The 20483-nt window shown below is 36.7% G+C and overlaps 1 protein-coding gene across 1 annotated transcript in view; it reads right to left on the bottom strand.

The window, feature by feature from the left end:
- The window catches only part of LOC143244950 (glutamate receptor ionotropic, delta-2-like), a 74205-nt gene extending 56367 nt beyond the window's left edge, over positions 1-17838 (bottom strand). The window contains exons 1-2 of the mRNA XM_076490546.1: positions 17565-17838; positions 800-898 (exon numbers count right to left, since the gene is read on the bottom strand). The gene's annotated coding sequence lies outside the window, so the exon portion shown is untranslated. The remainder of the gene's footprint in view (positions 1-799; positions 899-17564) is intronic.
- Between the last annotated feature and the right edge of the window lie 2645 nt (positions 17839-20483).

The following is a 20483-nucleotide window of genomic DNA, read 5'->3' on the forward strand; positions in this document are numbered from 1 at the left end:
ACAACATTGACAAACAACGTGAATATGATACGGAAACATGAGAAGTCGTCCTTTAGAATTTGTACTTTAATAGAGTCTCTGTTAGCTGAGATTTATAACGTATCGTTGCTTTGGCTATTCTGTACATGTAGTTCGTCAGTTAAACATGTGGGAGCAAAAACGTTCTCAGGGCTTATTTAATCATAGATAGGTAGATTAACTGATTTAAAAAATAGTTCAGCATATTGCTTAAATCTCTTAAAGAACTTGAGTTACCCCAGGTTTTTGGTGAAGCATAAAAAAAAGGTGATGTAAAACATTAACCAGTTTATTTAGATTGTTTGTACAAGTATCTTCATAAGTAACATGAAGTCTGTTAACTCTCCAGTTAATTAAGAATATTTTGCTTCCAACATATTCACATTGTTTCACACGTGTTAGCTTTGCAGATTTTTACACTATTATTTGTGGTTCGATCCTAGTACATGATCTATTGCAAAGAATTGTATTAAAACAAACAAATAATTTCCAACGTAAATTAGGTAATATTTCAATCATTTAGGCTTAACAAACAGTTATTTATCAACACGGAAATTACATTTAATAACACGTAGCAATATTCCTTTAATAAAATAAATTATTATAATGACCCTAACGTTGCACTTTCTAAATTTTAGCTTTGCAAACAACAAATATCTCACAATGTATACGTTTCGATACATTTTTTATTAATAATTCAGTAATTTCTGCCAAGGCTATAGAATGATGGATGATTATTTCTAAAATCTTCGTCTGTAAAGAATTAAAATAATATACCAACCATCATAAAGAATAACCACGAAGGAGGTTCTTATGATCTTTGTAACTGTGTCCTTCAAAAGACTCTCAGAGATTTCGTCATGGAGTGAACAACTGTTCTCTGTAAAAGCAAAACATATAAACCCAGTTATAACTTTGCGATCTTTAGAATTTCTTTTAATCGAACTTAGAACGTATTTCAGAATGTATATTATATTTAAATTACAACATAACAATCACATGTGCCTATACTGTTCGAAAAACATACCTTTTTGAAGATATTAGAAGTCACCCAAAGTTTCATTAATGATAGAAAATATCGCCGTTACAGAAAATTTTCAACAGTAAGGGTGTAAAATAATTTAGTATTGAAAACACACTCGGATATACAGACAAGTATATACAACAAGTCTTAGTTTACTTACATGACTTTCATCGCATCTCATTCTTAACGGATGTATAAGGTAGATTTGATAATACAATTGTTACCTCTTATTTCTTATGCACTTATAAAAGATAAAATATTTTCAACGATTTAGAACACCTTGCATTTCAACAATTAAAACCACTATACGTAACTTTTTGTTGCTATCCAAATACATTATTACGTAATTTGCCAAAACGTATGCAGAGGTTTCATTAAGAGCATTTGCAGTAAAATAAAGTTTTTGAAACCGGTATCTGAAATGCTAGAAAAAAAGACAAGTGTAGAGTATAATAAATAATAGCATTGATTTACGATTTTGCCCTGTTTTAGGTCAGCATAAAGCTACGTAACTGGCTGTGTTGTGTTAACTACGGGTATCAAACCTGATTTGCAGCGTTAAAGGCCTTCAGACTCAGAGGGGGGGTGTTACATCTCCTACTGGCTTTGTATTAAACTTCAGAACTTAAGACGTTAGAATTCGGGATTCAATGTAGTACGCGGTAAACCCACTATGTACAGTTCATTGTGTAGCTTTTAACTAAGGTAACAAAAAGATACAGAACGAACGTTGGGAACATCAATTCTGAAACTCTTGGGCTACTCTTTTACCAACGGATAGTGGGATTGACCGCAACATTATAACGCCCCTGCGGCTGAAAGAGCGAGCATGTTTGGTGCGACTGGGAGTCGAACGCCTTAATACGCTTGGCCATGTCGGGCCCTTAAAGGGAGGGACTAAAATTAAAGTGCTCTAAAAATAGAGTCAAAATAGTTTCTTCTAACTTAAGAAAATAATCTGGACACAACTTCCAGCCTATTTTGTTTACTTTTTTTTTTTAGAGTCCTTAGTTGTAGGCTTGAAATTGTAATCATCGCATTTTGTTTCAATTTGTTTTTGTACTGTTTTTTACAATACATATCTCTTTTTAAGTTAACAATTTTAATTATCTTATGAAAATAATCTAAACCCTATTACCAGCCTATTTGTTTACTTTTTTAAGGGTCCCTAGTTGTAGGTTTGAAAATATAATATTTGTATTCAGCTTCTTTCTGTATTTTTTGACGATCCCTATTCCCATTTTAAACCTTTAATTATTGTGTTTCTTATATTTCTTATACACATTTATGGAGAATAAATTTTAAGCTACCTACATGCATATGCATCCAGTTGAATGTTACATTTTTTTTTCTCAACAGTTCATAGTTGTATTGGCTATTTTTGTTTTCTCACACCCAAACATTACACGGCCTACGAATGTTTTATTGTCTTGAAACGTTTACATGTTATACAGTAATTTCTGGATGCCGAATCCGAAAAATCTATTTTTCTCCATCACGTATATTTTTTTAATACAAAACGCCATATGCACTTTTACATTTTGGTTAGGGATTTCGTCCCATTCAAGCTACACAAAGGATATTTGGACTAGTTGTTCCTAATTTAATAGTGAAATACTAGAGGGAAGGTAGCTAGTCATCACTACCAACCGTCAGCTCTTGGACTACAATTTCACCAACGAATAGTAGGATTGACTGTCATATTATATTGCCGTTACAGCTGGAAGAGCCAGCATATTTGGCTTGACGGGGATTCGAACCCGTGTCCATCATGTTATGAGTCAAGCGACTTAACCACCTGGGCATGCCGCATCTCAGGAAAAGACACTTGCAAAACAGATTTTGTAACTGTGTTAATACTTTCCAGTTTGTTTGTTTTTTTACGTTTTGTTACTTTCAAAATATGTAAGTAACAGGTTATATTTCAAAATTAAAGCGATTTTTTTTCCACGTAAAACTTTATTTGTTTAGCTGAAGCCAGTAAAAGAATCGCAAACTTCGGAAGTTTAGTTTTTACTAATTGGAGCAAAGCCGAGCTTAGCCAAAGGTTAGCAATGCGGGCTGCGGATTGCAAGGTCCGAGACCGGACACGTAATTCTGCTGAATATGCTCCGTACGTTTAGTTGTGGATGTTTTATAAAAGTGAGAATTAATCCTATTACTCAGTACAAAAATAAATACAAGGCCTTGTAGAAGTGGATGATGCTAGTAGTCCAAATTTAGGGGCAGTTATATTTAAATCCAAAGGCCTCTGATCTGCCTATTTAACTCACGTACACATAAGATGCCATTCAGGTTGATGAAAGTTCCAATCTGAAATTTCTTATCTTTGTACAATCTGTATACAAAGTCAGAATAAGAATTTTCTAAAGCAGGATCTTGAATAAAGGGTAACCAAACTAGTTATTTCTCGCATTTATATTCTAATGAATAATAAGACATTTGTCATCTTAACGTTTAAGTATATAATTATGAAATATTTGAGTCGTGAATATATATGTACATATAAATGAATAGTTATTCTACCATCCTTAACTTGAAATTGATCATCATACAGCTACCAGTATAATAAATAAGGATTGATATTTAACTAACCTATTTAACTATAGTAGTATAGGAAGGCTTAATGCAGCAAAAAGTATTGGCTTGGTTTGGTTTGTTTTGAATTTCGCACAAAGCTACTCGAGGGCTATATGTGCTAGCCGTCCCTAATTTAGCAGTGTAAGACTAGAGGGAAGGCAGCTAGTCATCACCACCCACCACCAACTCTTGAGCTACACTTTTACCAACGAATAGTGGGATTAACCTTAACATTATAACGCTCCCATGGCTGAGAGGGCAAGCATGTTTGGAACGACGGGGATTCGAACATGCGACCTTCAGATTACGCAAAAATTATTGAAATAAGAAAGTCAAACCCACAAAAACTACAATTTTTATCCCTATTTCAGCAAGTTACTGTATTTGTATTAGTGTGTGCCAAATTAGGGATAAAATGATTTTAGATTTTAAGTAACTTGGTTTTTGTGGGTTTGACTTTATTGTTTCAATGCTTGTTGCATGATTAAAACTTTTCCTATTACTACATCTAGCTAGGTTACATATATATTCATCCATACTTGTTTTTAAAACATTATAAACAAATGTATTATACCTGATTGTTTCACTTTTGTCAGTTATGTTTTTGTTCGCCAGCAACACCAATTGTAGATCGCACGTATACCCGGTTCAGTTTTTATTACTCATCAAAATCTCTATCAACCTACCCGCAACTTGAATTATATGCCTAAAGTAGCTCATCGTCCATTATATAATTTTTGTACAAAAAAGAAATCAGTGGGACCCTAGATTGAAGCGTTCTGTCAGCGTTCTGTTTTTCAAGGTAGACCTAAGTCAGTGGGACCCTAGATTGAAGCGTTCTGTCAAGGAATTAGACCTAAATCAGTGGGACCCTAGTTTGAAGCGTTCTGTCAAGGAATTAGACCTAAATCAGTGGGACCCTAGATTGAAGCGTTCTGTCAAGGAATTAGACCTAAATCAGTGGGACCCTAGATTGAAGCGTTCTGTCAAGGGAAAGTTCCTAAATCAGTGGGACCCTAGATTGAAGCGTTCTGTCAAGGAATTAGACCTAAATCAGTGGGACCCTAGTTTGAAGCGTTCTGTCAAGGAATTAGACCTAAATCAGTGGGACCCTAGATTGAAGCGTTCTGTCAGCGGAATTAGACCTAAATCAGTGGGACCCTAGATTGAAGCGTTCTGTCAAGGAATTAGACCTAAATCAGTGGGACCCTAGATTGAAGCGTTCTGTCAAGGAATTAGACCTAAATCAGTGGGACCCTAGATTGAAGCGTTCTGTCAAGGAATTAGACCTAAATCAGTGGGACCCTAGATTGAAGCGTTCTGTCAAGGAATTAGACCTAAATCAGTGGGACCCTAGATTGAAGCGTTCTGTCAAGGAATTAGACCTATAAGGTTCGTCATTTTTCTTCTGTACACTTTTCTGGAAAAGTCACTTACTTACTTCAGATGAAATGTTTTTGATACAGTGAAATTTTGATTCACTCCATAAATACGGGTCCAGCATGGCCAGGTGGTTAAGGCACTCTATTCGTAATCCGAGGGTCGCGAGTTCGAATCCCTGCCACACCAAACATGCTCACCCTTTCAGCCGTGGAGGCGTTATAATGTGACGGTCAATCCCACTATTCGCTGGTAAAAGAGTAGCCCAAGAGTTGGCGGTGGGTGGTGATTACTAGCTGCCTTCCCTCTAGTCTTACACTGCTAAATTAGGGACGACTAGCGCAGATAGCCCTCGTGTAGCTTTGTACGAAATTCAAAACAAACCAAACCATAAACACGTATATAGCGATTTAGGAGGCTTTATAAGTACAATAAGCTGTAGGTTTGTTCAGCCAGTACTATGAAATACAGTAGTCATTGCTAATATTCAAACATTTTATAGGTGATTTTAAACGGACGTTTTTATGGCCTCCAGTTTGTTTAATCGTGAAGCCCACTATTAAGTACTACTGTACTTAAGGATAATATCTAATACATGGGGAAAGAGATGATGAGAAAGAAGATTCCGATGCCAAAATTAATTCTAATCAGGAGACACTACAGTTTGCATAGTTGTAAGTGTATAAAAATAACATCAAGCATGCCAGGATTTGTTATGCCACAAGAAAGGAGTTCAGGCACTACTTCTAAATGAAGATACGACTTGGAACAAAACTGAACAAAGAAGGACGGATTTTTGATGTAACTTAGAACATGGCATCATTTCTCTATTTCAGAGAAGAGAAAATATGGAAGAGGTGTGGCCCATTCTACATTGCACAGAATGTTAAAATACTGCTGAAACACACTTTACATACGTCGGGTAATCAGTAGACACTTTCTACACGGCCCGGCATGGCCAGGTGAGTTAAAGCGATTCGTAATCTGAGGATCGCGGGTTCGCATCCCCGTCGCGCCAAACATGCTTGCCCTTTCAGCCGTGGGGCGTTATAAGTTACGATCAATCCCATCATTTGTTGGTAAAAGAGTAGCCCAAGAGTTGGCGGTGGGTGGTGATGACTAGCTGTCTTCCCTCTAGTCTTACACTGCAAAATTAGGGACGGCTAGCGCAAATAGCCCTTGAGTAGTTTTGCGCGAAATTTAAAAACAAAACAAAAACAAACTTTCTACACGCACGCTCAACGCGGTTTCCAGATCTTATTCTTGTTGGGTTTGGAGTTTAAGGCCACCTATGTAGTATGTGATCCACTGTGACGATCACGTTACCCTGACGTAGGTAAAATATATCATATAACCTTAAGTAAACTGTTAAATCGGCATTCGACTGTGTATCTCTCTCCCCACGAATGGTAGTTATTGTACTGTAAAAGTGTAAGAGTTTTGTTCTTGTTTTGGTCGATGTGATGTTGACATCTATCGACGTGAGATATTACAAGTTTAGACATTTCTAGTGGTATCATAAACAAGTTGGCTTGCGGGTGTCGTGATCAGCGGGCTACTGGATTTGTCTTTCCCATCGTTTCATTAGTTCGATTACGTTAATAATTTACCTTTTTAATAAGTATTTAGTGAAAATACCGTTAAGTAAATCAATGAAGAGCAATAAGTAGTTTTGTAACAGTAATATGTTTGGTACTTAACGACGAGATCTACTTTATTAACCCACTGAAGAATTTGACCTACTCTATATATGTCGAAATGTAGTTAATTAATTAAACCATATTCCTACAGCGATGACGTTTATTGCTTCTTCATTACATCCCTCTGTTATTTAATATGAGAACTGTGGACGTTAAAATAGGTCAAATAATTTTATAATTGCCATGTATATAAACTAATCGATTTTGTTTATTATTACAAAGTCCATCCCTTTCCGTCGCACCAAACATGTTCGCCTTTTCAGCTGTAGGGGCATTATACTGTGACGATCAATCCCACTATTCGTTGGTAAAAGAGTAGCCCAAGAGTTGGCGGTGGGTGGTGATGACTAGCTACCTCCTCTCTAGTCTTACACTGGTAAATTAGGAACGGCTAGCGCAGATAGCCCTTGAGTAGCTTTGCGCGAAATTTAAAACAAACAAACAAAAAAACAAGTCCATCCCATGGAACCAAACACGGTTATGGTTTACACATCACTTAACATCTAAATAAAGCTTTTATTAATTCGTTAATGGTGTATGTTGTGCAATGTTTCCACACAAAAGGCTCATGATCAAGTAATGTTAAATCTTTGGGTTTAGACATTCCTAATTGTATTGTAAAAATGTAAGTATTGTTTTTTGGTTGATGTGATGTTGGCATATATTTTTGTATTGAAAAGCCTGTTTTCAACGTGAGATATCATAGGTTTAGACATTTCTAGTAGTGTCGTAAACAAGTAATTATATGCTTTATAGCTTGTACTCGTTGGCAACATCGAAGTTTACATCCAGAAGTCTGTTTTCAACATGCGATATGGAAGTAAGTCTTGATTACTTTTGTACGTTATTCTGTTAACGATAGAACAAATCACGTAAGATCAGAAAGCTTTGTTCTAGAATTTCGTGCAAAGCTACACGAGGGCTGTCTGTGCAAACCATTCCTAATTTAACAGTGTAATACTAGAAGGAAGTCAACTAGTCATCATCACCAAGTCTAGAGACGTAGCTTCTTACCAAGCTTTAATAAAGCCTACAGGTTACATGTGATATCACTGATCATTCACAATATCTTAATGTGATACAACACACGAGAACAATGACAAAATTTCAACAATACAGAGACACAGTTTACAAGAGAGCTATTATGGAAAATCACGTTCAAGTTATTCGTCGTAATTCTAATCCGACCGCTGTCATGTTTGTTGAATCCCAGCTGGCCTGAAAAGCATTCAGTTGACCGAAACGCGTTGTCAGCAATTGATATGATAAATATAATGTGGTTTGGTTATTATTTCTGGATATACGAGGTCTGTTAAAAATATACGCGGACTGACGTCATAAAACAAAATGTACTTTATTTAGAAGTTACAGGTCTGAGACCCCTTCAAAGTACTCTCCTCCCCAACGCACACACTTATCCCAACGGTGTTTCCACTTGTTGAAACAGTCCTGGTACGCTTCTTTTGTAATGTCCTCCAGCTCCTTCGTCGCATTTGCCTTAATCTCGGGAATCGTCTCAAATCTTCTTCCTTTCGAGGGTCTTTTGAGTTTGGGGAACAAGAAAAAATCGCAAGGAGCAAGGTCAGGTGAGTAGGGGGCTAGGAAAGAACAGTGATCGAGTGGTTGGCCAAAAACTCACGAGTTCTGAGGGCTGAATTTCGCAGCAACGCGGAGCATCTTCAATTTTTCGGTCAAAATCTCGTAACAAGATCCAACTGATATTCCACACTCTTCAGCAAGCTCCCTGACAGTCAGACGTCGATTTGCTCGCACCAGGGTGTTGATTTTGTCGACATGTGGGTCGTCAGTTGACGTGGAAGGACGTCCAGGACGCTCATCATCTTCAATGGACTGTCGACCATCCTTAAAACGTTCATGCCACTTGAAACGCCGTACGCTTCATAGCAACATCACCGTAGGCCGTGTTAAGCATAGCAAAAGTTTCAGTCGCAGATTTTCCAAGTTTAACACAAAATTTCACAGCAAGTCGTTGCTCCTTCAGGTCATACATTCTGAAATCCGCCAAACGAAAAAATCGCACTTCACTTAAAACCGCGGAGCTAATACACAAATGAAGATATCTGCAATCGGGAAATGGCGTCGTAATCAGCTGATCTGTGCGAACCTAGCGACACCAAGCGGATTCTCATGGAACCAACTGGAGCCGCGCAATTCAAACAGTCCACGTATTTTTTTAACAACACTCGTATGCGCAAAAGTATCAAATAAATATTTGCGCCAGCTGTTGTTAGTTTTAAACTGATAGACTTAGAGAGAAGGTAGACAGTCAGCAGCACCCGCCACCAACAGCACTGTAATGGAATTGTACGATTTGACCGTCACCAACGATCTTACTGTCTTAAAATAGAAGTTTTGAATTCACTTGTTCTTCTGCTGTAAATTTAACACTTTCATTCATACTGGTGATTAAGATAATCAACATATCTTTCGTGAATCAGAGGTTTCTGACGTCCGGACCTTTCTGTGACCATTTTTTTTCCGTATTATCACACAGGAACAAGTTACCTAAAACGGGGACAAACTTTGACCCCATGGCAATAACATCATTTTGATTACACAGTTCACTATTGAAAGTAAAATTTCAGTTCCTTCTTGGCAGGGGTGGATACAGGATGTTTTGGTGGGATGATCGACTAAGTAACAGTGACTTAAACCCAACCATATTAAAAGGTAAGTAAAAGTAAACTTTTCCTTGTTACTGTAACGTAGATTTCATGTAATTAATTTAGAAACAAAGAAAATAAACATATATGACTATGAACTCTCAATTATTGATTTTATTTTAAAATATCAAGTTACAAGTAATCGTACAGCACTGTACTGAATCACACAACATAGTGCATGTGACAATGAACTTTCATATATTCCTAAATAACACGTTACAAGTAAACATACAGCACTTAGGCCTATAGCAGTATAACAAGTAAACATACAGCACTTAGGCCTATAGCAGTATAACAAGTAAACATACAGCACTTAGGTATATAGCAGTATATCAAGTAAACATACAGCACTTAGGCCTATAGAAGTATATCAAGTAAACATACAGCAATTAGGCCTATAGCAGTATATCAAGTAAACATACAGCACTTAGGCCTATAGCAGTATATCAAGTAAACATACAGCACTTAGGCCTATAGCAGTATATCAAGTAAACATACAGCACTTAGGCCTATAGCAGTATATCAAGTAAACATACAGCACTTAGGCCTATAGCAGTATATCAAGTAAACATACAGCACTTAGGCCTATAGCAGTATATCAAGTAAACATACAGTACTTAGGCCTATAGCTGTATATCAAGTAAACATACAGCACTTAGGCCTATAGCTGTATATCAAGTAAACATACAGTACTTAGGCCTATAGCAGTATATCGAATCACGTACACAACATGTTAACATGAACTCTTTAACACCACAGTACATATAACCATGTACTCTCATTTATTCCAAAACATTTTTGAGAGGAAGTAAGTGACGGCCTAGTGGGTTGATCTAGCCAATACTATAAAGTCACAAGGTCTGAGGCCAATTTAGTATTGGTGAAACAGTAGCTCCTCGCTTCTGGGGAAATCCCACTCAGTGGTCTACCTACTCAAAAATATTCTAATTGAGATGATTAGTACTTTATATTTCTGATTTCCCATTAACCTACACAATTTTGGTATGGCCAGTGGGGGGATGCATCCACCATCCCCTCTCTGTGTCCATCCCTGATTCTTAGTAACTAAATAACTTGTGGAACGCGTGCATAGTCAAGTCATTAACTTTCGATTTATTTTTATGAACAGTGTCAAAAATTAGTTTTATAACTTCATTAAGCGGAATGTATGCGTGTAAAGATACTGTATTAAAGCTAGTAGAAAAATGTATTATCAAATACTGAGTCTTTTGCAAATTAAACAATTTCGAAACCCGAAATTTAAACTTCTTCAACCAAACCTGAACGTAATTCAACATGTTCTGTTTTCAAAAGATGAGAACGTGAGTGTTATCGTAAAATATTAACTTTGGACTCAAACTCTAAACAACTGACCTCCAAATACCTCAAAAGGAAATATTAATTGTTGAAAAGTTAAACAGTTTGCGAACTTTTTATGTTTGTTGTTCTTTCGTTCGTTAACATTATAAGAGTTGTATGGTTGTTTTAGATGTAAGCTATTTATTAAGGATTATTTTAACGTAGAATTGTGGTTCTTATTTTGTGTATACGTACGTTCTGAACGCACCTGTGGACACTCTAAAATCTATGATAGTTGTTTGATTAAGAACTAAAAACAGTATCGGGATTGATGGAAAAAATATTGTAAATCTAGTATTCTAGTGAGGGATCTATACAGTCAAACGCATTAATTGTACCTTTTACAGACGTTAAACCATATGTTTTATTACAAGTCCAGAATTATTAACCACGAGGACTTGAAAATATACAAATGTTATATATTAATTTGAAAAATACCCCTGACCTGGTATGGCCAGATGGTCAAAGCGCTTGATCGTAATCTGAGGGTCGCGGGCTCAAATCCCCGTTACACCAAACATGCTCGTCCTTTCAGCCCTAGGGAAGTTATAATGTTACAGTCAATCCAACTATTCGTTGGTAAAAAAGTAGTCCAAGAGTTGGCGGTGGGTGGTGATGACTAACTGCCTTCCATCTAGTCTTACGCTGCTAAATGAGGGACGGACTAACTTAGCCCTGGATTATTTAATGGTGGAAAGTGAAAGATTTATAAAAAAAAATCACAGCACCACAAAATCAAGGAGGTCGAGTTTAGTTTTAAACAATTATTTTAGTTTACTTGCAAAATTCCTGTGCCATCCCACAATACAGTAGATATCACTTGCAAATAACTTATATAGTAGAGTCATAATACTTACTGATTGAAAGCTTGAGCAAACTCCCATCAGTAGATCTCTAGCCATATTTGACTGTGTTTTTTTTTTTGCAATTCCTGCTTGTAGATTTTTAATTTTTAATTATTTTATATGTTGGCGTTTTTAATGCACAGAAGTAAGCAAATATATGCTCAGAGTAAGACACAACCCCACTAAACGCGTATGAAATTTTAGCAGTAGAAAAGCAGGCTTTTCAAATAAAACAAATATTTCTAAAACATCGCTGTAAATGAGGCTTCGTATTTTGAATACTAATTATTTACTGAGCCAGGTGGCTTTGTATCAGAGGTTCCGTATAAACATACTTTTAACAGGCGTAGAGTATAAAAGCAATCGCTCTGAACACATCGCATTTATAACTATGTAAACCAACTTTTACTGAATGTGTTCAACTTAATCGATCACGGAAAATCGTAGCACTTAATCTTTTTTTTTTTAAATTTTGGCGCAAAATACCTAGCTGATTTTGCTGTTGGCTTGTGAAACAATAATAACAATAACAAGTGATTCATTTATTCTGTTTATTATCAACGTTTGAATCTTATTTTAATTTGTTTTTAGTTATTCAATTAATTACACGGATTAATTAAACATTTTCATTTACATTATTCAATTTCATTCTGGCTTTCTTGTCTCCCCCCCGGTAAGTCTACGGATTTAAACCGCTAAAATCAGATGTTCGATTCCCCTTGGTGGACTCAGCAGATAGTCCGATGTGGCTTTGCTATAAGAAAACACACCCTGACTTTCTTTTCCATACCCTTCACCTATCGCTTACGCTTATGTAGTTTCAAAGTCTCAATGCATGTTCCAATGTAATTCGTTGCAATCCGTCCCATAAGTCACTTTCCCATCTCTTTACTTAATTCAATATCATGTTCAATAGCAGCTACCGATTCAACCACCGACAGTTTACCTGAAAAAGTTATAGTTTTCACTGTCTTCAACTCGTTCCTGTTAAATTTTCAGTTTAACACCTATCTTATTCTGGTCGCTGTTGCAACCTATTCTGTTTCTTCTAAATCACCTACTCTCTCCCGCATGGCACTTCCAATATCTTTATGTGTATTAGAACATTCCATGCCTCGTGCCAACATTGATTACAACTGTGACACATCACTTTCAGCCGTGATAGCGGTATAATATTACGGTCAATCTCACTATTCGTTGGTAAAAGAGTAGCTTAAGAGTTGGCGGTGGGTGGTGATGACTAGTTGCCTTCCCTCTAGTCTTACACTGCTAAATTAGGGACGGCTAGCGCAGATAGCTCTCGTGTGACAAGGATTCGAACCCGATACCCTCAGATTACGAACAGAAATAAGAAATTCACCGCTTACTATTGCTTTTGATAACTGAGGTGTCACTTTCTAAATATCGAAATGTGGTAGAACTGTTAATGAAGGCATCCTTCTGCTGAGTTGAATCGTTGAAACTCTACCTAGCATCAATTTATACTTCATTAAAAAATTATACTTTCATAGTACATTTTTTTCCATTCATTATTTTACAGAGGTAATTACCGACAGATTTGTTTTTGTTTGTTTTTGAATTTCGCACAAAACTACTCGAGGGCTATCTGTGCTAGCCGTCCCTAATTTAGCAGTGTAAGACTAGAGGGAAGGCAGCTAGTCAGCACCACCCACCGCCAACTCTTGGGCTACTATTTTACCAACGAATAGAGGGATTTACCGTCACATTATAACGCCTCCACGGCTGAAAGGGCGAGCATGTTTAGCGCGGCGGGGATGCGAACCCGCGACCCTCAGATTACGAGTTGCACGCCTTAACACGCTTGGTCATGCCGGGCCTCAATTACCGCCAGTGGCTTAATGGTAAACTTGAGAGCTTATACAACTAAAACTGTAAGATCGATACTATCTCTACTCAAAGCTTAGATAATACATTGTGTAGCTTTTTGCGCATAAAAATAGACAAAGGTAATTAAATAGGCCAGTGGCTTATCTATGGTTATGAAACATTTACAAAGTACGAATCATAACATACAAGAAACGATTTGCATATCTTAATGGCTCACACGTGAGATATGGTTCCAAGGTTATGTATGTGTTTCACGACGAACTTCTAACTATTGGACAATGGAATACTCCAATAGTACACTTATGACTAGAAGAATGCATAATATTTTTATACATGATGCAAGTACAAAGGTTATAAGATTTTAAAGAAGAAATTGTTCAAAGATCTCGTACGATGTTGTTAACAAAATAATGAACAACGATCTGTAGCTAACGCCAAATTCACAGCCAGAAAATTCATAAGCTTTTAACCACGTCTCGAAGTGGCCGTTTTCTCGAAGAGGATGGCTGAAGAAACCTAAGATCACAACACTCTCATCTGACCACATACTCATCAAACCCCCTATTTATTTATGTTGTATATTTGACTTCCTTGTAAGAGCTTAAAAACGTAGTTCCTGTGTCACATCACACGCTGCAGTAAAGTTTACTGTGCCAGTTGTTAACATGACTCGCATAAAAACAAGTATATTTTCCTACTAGACTTCCACAATATTTGAATAGTCTTCTATAGAAATATCTTAGGACTAGCACTAACCTAGATGCTAGGACGAACGTAAAAGTACAGTAATGCACAGATGGCTGGTTTAAATCTTCTCCAGGATATTATCTCTTACTATTTCTTTATGATAATAGAAAGTCAGCCTTAATGATCATCGCCCTAAAAAAAAACAAGGGGTGTTTGGTTGGAGGAGGCGATACAGATAATCCCTATGAAGTAAAAACTGCTAATTTGGAAAAAATCACCTCTGTCTTTAGCTTCTTTTACAACTTCCATTTTCTGTTTTTTCTCTACCCTTTCATTCTAAGTGTCTGTATGTGACGCATATTTCGATACTATTAAAGTTTCAACTCGGTAAGCTTTAGTTCTTTTCTTTTTTTTATAGTGTGTCTACAAGAAATTGATGTACCATATTGTCCCTGTTGTTGGACATCTCAGTACATATTCATACATGTCAGTGTGCGTGTGGTGACAAACGTTCTGCCAGAGATCCTTCTAATGTAAATATATTTCGCGATTAAAATAACATCGTATTGACAGTAAAAAATAAATATTTCTCGGCTCACCTCGCTACTAAAAAAACCTTAACTTGGATAGATGCTTTCTTTCTTTATTTTTTGTATACAAGAAATCTTTTAAAGATATACATGATTCTCTAGTGATAAGTATATGTAATAGCCTGAAGCCCACCTGATACTAAAAGGTTAATGTAATATTTTATTTTCCTGGAATACCTCTAAATTAGTTAAAACCTTTGAAGCCGCTCCAATAGTCGTCCGATAGTGTATGTTAATTTTGACAAGAAATTGAACAAAAATGTTATACCATTCACTCAATATTTGTTGTATAATAGAACTAGTGCTAAGTTGTGAAGAACTTTTAACTGTTTGTAATAGACTTTTAATAGTGGGTAAGAGGAAATTATATTAGGTGAATAAGACTTACACTAGTTTAGTTGTCTCTACAGACACCCACTTCCTCGGTTGTTGGTGGCTCAATGTTAAACTTGAGGGCTTTACAACTAAATTTATATGTTCGATCCCTGTGGTAAGCATGACACAGATAGCCCACTCTGTAGCTCTGTATTTAACAGCAAATAAATAAATAAAAGTTCCACAAACAACCATGTAATTTATTACTTTGAAGAATTTCTGAGTGAAAGTCTTCTGCAAAAATTGGAAAATGAGCTCGAAATACCCAAATTCTACTAAAGCTGAACACAATACTGGTATTTACCAACTGTGAATTAATGTAATTCAACTTATCAACATAGAAATAAATATAAAATTGTTAACCGATAACAGTAATAATGTTTTCCAAATCGGCAGTTTTACAGACACAGAACTTAGGTTTCACTAACAGTTTCTTTATATTAATAATCAACTGAAACTAAATGTTGTGATTCTTAAAACCCTACCATTCGATTTCTATGCGTGTTAAGGCGTGCGATTCGTAATCCGAGGGTCGCGGGTTCGCATCCCCGTCGCGCCAAACATGCTCGCCCCTTCAGCCGTGGGGGGCGTAATAATGTGAAGGTCAATCCAACTATTCGTTAGTAAAAGAGTAGCCCAAGAGTTGGCGGTGGATGGTGCTGACTAGCTGCCTTCCCTCTAGTCTTACACTGCTAAATTAGGGACGGCTAGCACAGATAGCCCTTGAGTAGCTTTGTGCGAAATTCAAAAAAACAAACAAACAAACAAATCGATTTCTATGTGTATTAAATAACATCGAAAACTTGAAGCTTTACAGCGTTACACAGGAAAGTAAAATTTTACATTATTCGTGCTGTTTCTAAAACGTTTTGGCGCTAATAATAGTTAGGAAGCCACGCACTTAAGACTTCAAAAGTTTTGCTTGCAGAAATGGAAGATCTTACTTTTATCATACATAGCCCTTTCTACTGTTCAAATAATTCAACAAGAAATTGAACTTATTAAAGCAAACTCATACTCACCTTCAAACAAAAGGCTCGGGACGGCCAAGTGGTTAAGGCTCTCGACCCGTAGTCGGAGGGTCGCGGGTTCGAATCCTAGTCGCATCAAACATGCGTGCCCTTTCAGCCGTGTTGACGTTATAATGTGACAGTCAATCCAACTATTCATTTTTAAAAGAGTAGCCCAAGAGTTGGCGGTGGGTTGTGATAACTAGCTGCCTTCCCTTTAGTCTTACACTGCTAAATTAGGGAGGGCTAGTGCAGACAGCTCTTGTGTAGCTTTGCGCGAAATTCAAAAAACAAACTGTTAGAAACGCGGTAATCTATTTGTTTATGCATATTCCTATAACGACTGAGAATTATTAATTTATACTGCGAAACCATTTGCAAAATTGACTCAAACCTTTAAGAATATACCATACCTTTTTATAAAATAAATAATAATTTATTGCCAAACGTCTTGTTTTTTGTGTCTGACAGATAAAGATACGTTTGCTGTTGTATTTTTCTGCCTTAGGCTGACAAGAAATACCGAACCAAATGTTTAACTGTATTGAAGTCGTCAAATATTTTTACATGAGGCCAGGTAGTTAGGGCGCTTCACTAGTAATCTGAAGATTGCGGGTTCGAACTCTCGTCACACAGAACATGCTCACCCTTTCAACCATGGGGCCATATAATGTAACGATCAATCACACTATTTGTTGGTAAAAGGAGTAGCCCAAGAGTTGGCGGTAAGTGGCGGTGAGTAGCTGTCGTCTTTCAATGGTAAAATAGGAACGGATAACGCAGATAGCCCTAGTGTAACTTTGCGCGATTTTTAAAACAAACAAACAGCTTTACAATATCATTCCGCTTTTCTTATCGAAAAATCAAATTTTCATTTTAGAATTATTTAAAAGCTACTTTTTTAATAACAATGATTTTTCTTAATATTTATGAAACGTAAGAATTTATCTGGTACATAAAGAGAGAAAGAATTAGGAAGTTTCTCTTTCTCCTTAGTGCTTAAGTATAAATAAATTTGTTTGGTTTTGAATTTTGCGCAAAGCTACACGAGAGCTATCTGCGCTAGCCACCCTTAATTTAGCAGTGTAAGACTAGAAGGAAGGCAGCTAGTCATCACCACCCACCGCCAACTCTTAAGATACTCTTTTTACCAACGAGTAGTAAGTCTACGGATTTACAACGCTACAATCAGGAGTTCGATTCCCCTTGATGGGCTCAGTAGATAGCCCGAAGTGGTTTTGCTATAATAAAACACATACACACCAATGAATAGTGATTTTGACCGTCACATTATAACGCCCTCACGGCTGAAAGGGAGAGCCTGTTTGGTATGGCGGGGTTCGAACACGCGATCCTTATATTACAAGGGAAGCGCCCTAACCGTTTGCTGCTCCTTTAATTCATACTGGTGACACATTATAAATAAAAGGAGAAGCAGATAACTTGTACAGTCTAATCACTTACCTACAGAGGTGGAGATACAAATAACACTGGAAAGAAAGACGAATAAAACCGAAGAGGAAATACTTGGATTCTTTCTGCTGTTCATAGTTATGCTCTTTGGTTCCTTATCGAACTTCCAATGATTCTTAGGTTTATATATTATGAAAATACTTGGATTAAAAAAAACCAATAAATTCTATGATTATGTAGTTATAAAGCTGAAGCTTGATTTGTAGATAAGGTACACTGGATGGGCTATGACACGTCGAATACTAATCATATGAACCAGTCACCACACCACAATTGTGCGCACGAAAATACCCAAAATACAAAACTTAACATTAACTAACTTTGCTCATAAATGAGAAAAGAAACGATCTTAGTAAGAAAGAATCTAGTTGGAAAATCGTTGTACAGAAATTGTCCAATTACAACTAACGTGCAACATTACTGTGGCAAATTGCATTATTCGTAGCATCGATTCAACAGGGAAATGGCGTATTCTCAACATGTGGAAAACATAGAGCGCTTTCACTTGCCAAAAACATAATTCGATACACGCTGTGTTGCTTTAATTTTGCGTGAGGCTGATATGCACGCAATGATGACGAGGTAAGAGTAAATATAATTTCATAGACATTGGTTAACAGAAAATAAATCAATAACTTTTATCTGACATTTTCGTACATTCAATAGATTATCTACAAATGCTATCATGAGCAAATCAATATCTAACTTTTTCTCTGGTCTTAGAAGGGGATGTTCTTATAATCTAAAAGCTTTTAAACACCTGTTCTCTATTCAATGAATGAGAATTGAGACGCTTTAAAGATAAATAGACGTCATCTGTTCTCTCATCACTTTTTGTCATGGTTTCTTTGGTGGACGTACCACGAAAACGCCCTTTCCACCTGCATGCCCTAAAAGCTGTAAAACCTGGTGGATAACTTTTAAGTAATTATCAGTATGTTGTTAAAATACGTTGTTTTTAACGGATCCAAATAAATACACGGGCACAGGGCTCCAACAATTTGTAACTCGGCCCTGATTTTTGGGGTTAGAAAGTTAACTATGCACGTGTTTTTCGTAAGTGTTACGTATTTTTAAGCACTTATTAACCTAATTATGTAGAACAATGCACCTAAAAAAATTAACATTAATATTTCGCTAGTGTCTGTAGATGATGGGAAATGGCCAACCGTGTAAGGGTACTTGTCGGGTAATTTGTGGGTCCCGCGTTCGAATCCTAGTCATACCACATATGTTTTCCCCTTTCAGCCGTGTGTACAAAGAGTCGCCCAAAGTTGGCGGCGAATGGTGATGACTAGCTGCCTTCCTCTTGTCTTTTACCGCTGAACTGGAGACGACTATCGCGGGTAGTCCTCGTGTAGCTTTGCGCGAAATTAGAAAACAAACTTGTCCCTCTCTATCCTTTTATTCATTTACGTTTCTTTCCATTGAACCACAATAAAATATGGTTTAGTTGCTTGATATTAATTTAGTCTATAAACATTTGTGTAAATCACTAATCTGAAAATGTTGAACAGTTTAAATAATTTTAGATGTTTGCAAGTCTTGTTTTTATAGGGTTGTCACAACATGTTACGTTTTACAATATAATTATTCATGTAAGTCGTACGCCTACGTGTATTTGTTGTTGAATTTCGCACAAAGATATACGAGATTTATATCAATTAGCCTTCCTTAATTTAACAGTTTAAGACAAGAGTGAAGGGAGTTAGGCATCACCAGTCAGCGTCACCTCTTCAGATTCTCTTTTACCAATGAATAGTGGGATTAACCGTAACATTGTAACGCCTCCCCTCGGCCCTTGCTATAGAAATCAGAGTTTCTGTGGTCAATGAACTCTCTAAAAGCTACCTGGTTTTGAAAGCGTTTGTTGTTCAAAAAGTCGTCAAAGTGCTTGAAAAAATACAAATCTGTAGGGTAAAGGTCTGGAGAATAAGGTGGATGAGGCAGAACCTCGATTCCTAATTCGTTCAATTTTTGAAGCGTCATCCATGACAGGTCTTATAACGCCGATTTTGTTGATCTTCAGTCAGTTCACGCGGAACCCAATTATCTAACTTTTTCGTCTTTTCAATCGCACTCAAGTGGTTGGCAATGCTTGATTGTTTGCGCATAGCTTTTCTGCAAGCTCATGTACTGTTGTGCGAGGGTCTGTCTCAACTGCTTCCCTTAATGTGTTTTCATCTAGCGATGGCTTCCTCTCATGACCTTCGTGGTCTTCAAGACTTTCATCACTATGTCGATACCTATGAAACCAACGCTGAACTGTACGTTCAGTAACAGATTGATGGACAAATGCCTGGTTGATATTCCGTGTAGTTTTGGTAACTTTTCGTCCACGTTTGAAGTTACAGAGAAAATTCAGACGAAACTCTTTCTTGGCTATGCTGCCTTGAGTGTTGCGAAACTTACTCTGAGTAGAGGTAGAACCGAAGGCAATTAAGACATCTTGTAAATGACAAACGTTGGATTAAACCAACTTAATATTCAGGTTCTGCATGTCATCGTGAAAATTTCGACATTTATTTCTGGACAACCTAATACCTTAAGTGCTTATGAGTGAAAACAAAGTAAAATATGTTATAATGATATGTGGTTCTACTACTTCCTGGCATTGTTAACATCACAAAAAGAGGGGTATCTTTAACAGTGGCATATTCAACAACAGTAGTTTCAGCAGTGGAATCTTTAACAGCAATATATATATATACACGTAAGAGTGGAATATTTAATAATATTATAGTTAACAGCTCTACTGTTAATAACTACCTTTAACTGGCGTCTTTAAAGGGGTTATCTTTAATTGTGACATCGCAAGCAGCAGCATGTGTTTAACAGTAGTATATTTAGCAGCCAGGTAGTGTTCAAAGCATGGATGCCATTAATTTATCTATTTCTTTAATTAATTAC

The sequence above is a fragment of the Tachypleus tridentatus genome, chromosome 2 (assembly GCF_004210375.1).
Source record: "Tachypleus tridentatus isolate NWPU-2018 chromosome 2, ASM421037v1, whole genome shotgun sequence".
Classification (NCBI taxonomy): Eukaryota; Metazoa; Arthropoda; class Merostomata; order Xiphosura; family Limulidae; genus Tachypleus; species Tachypleus tridentatus.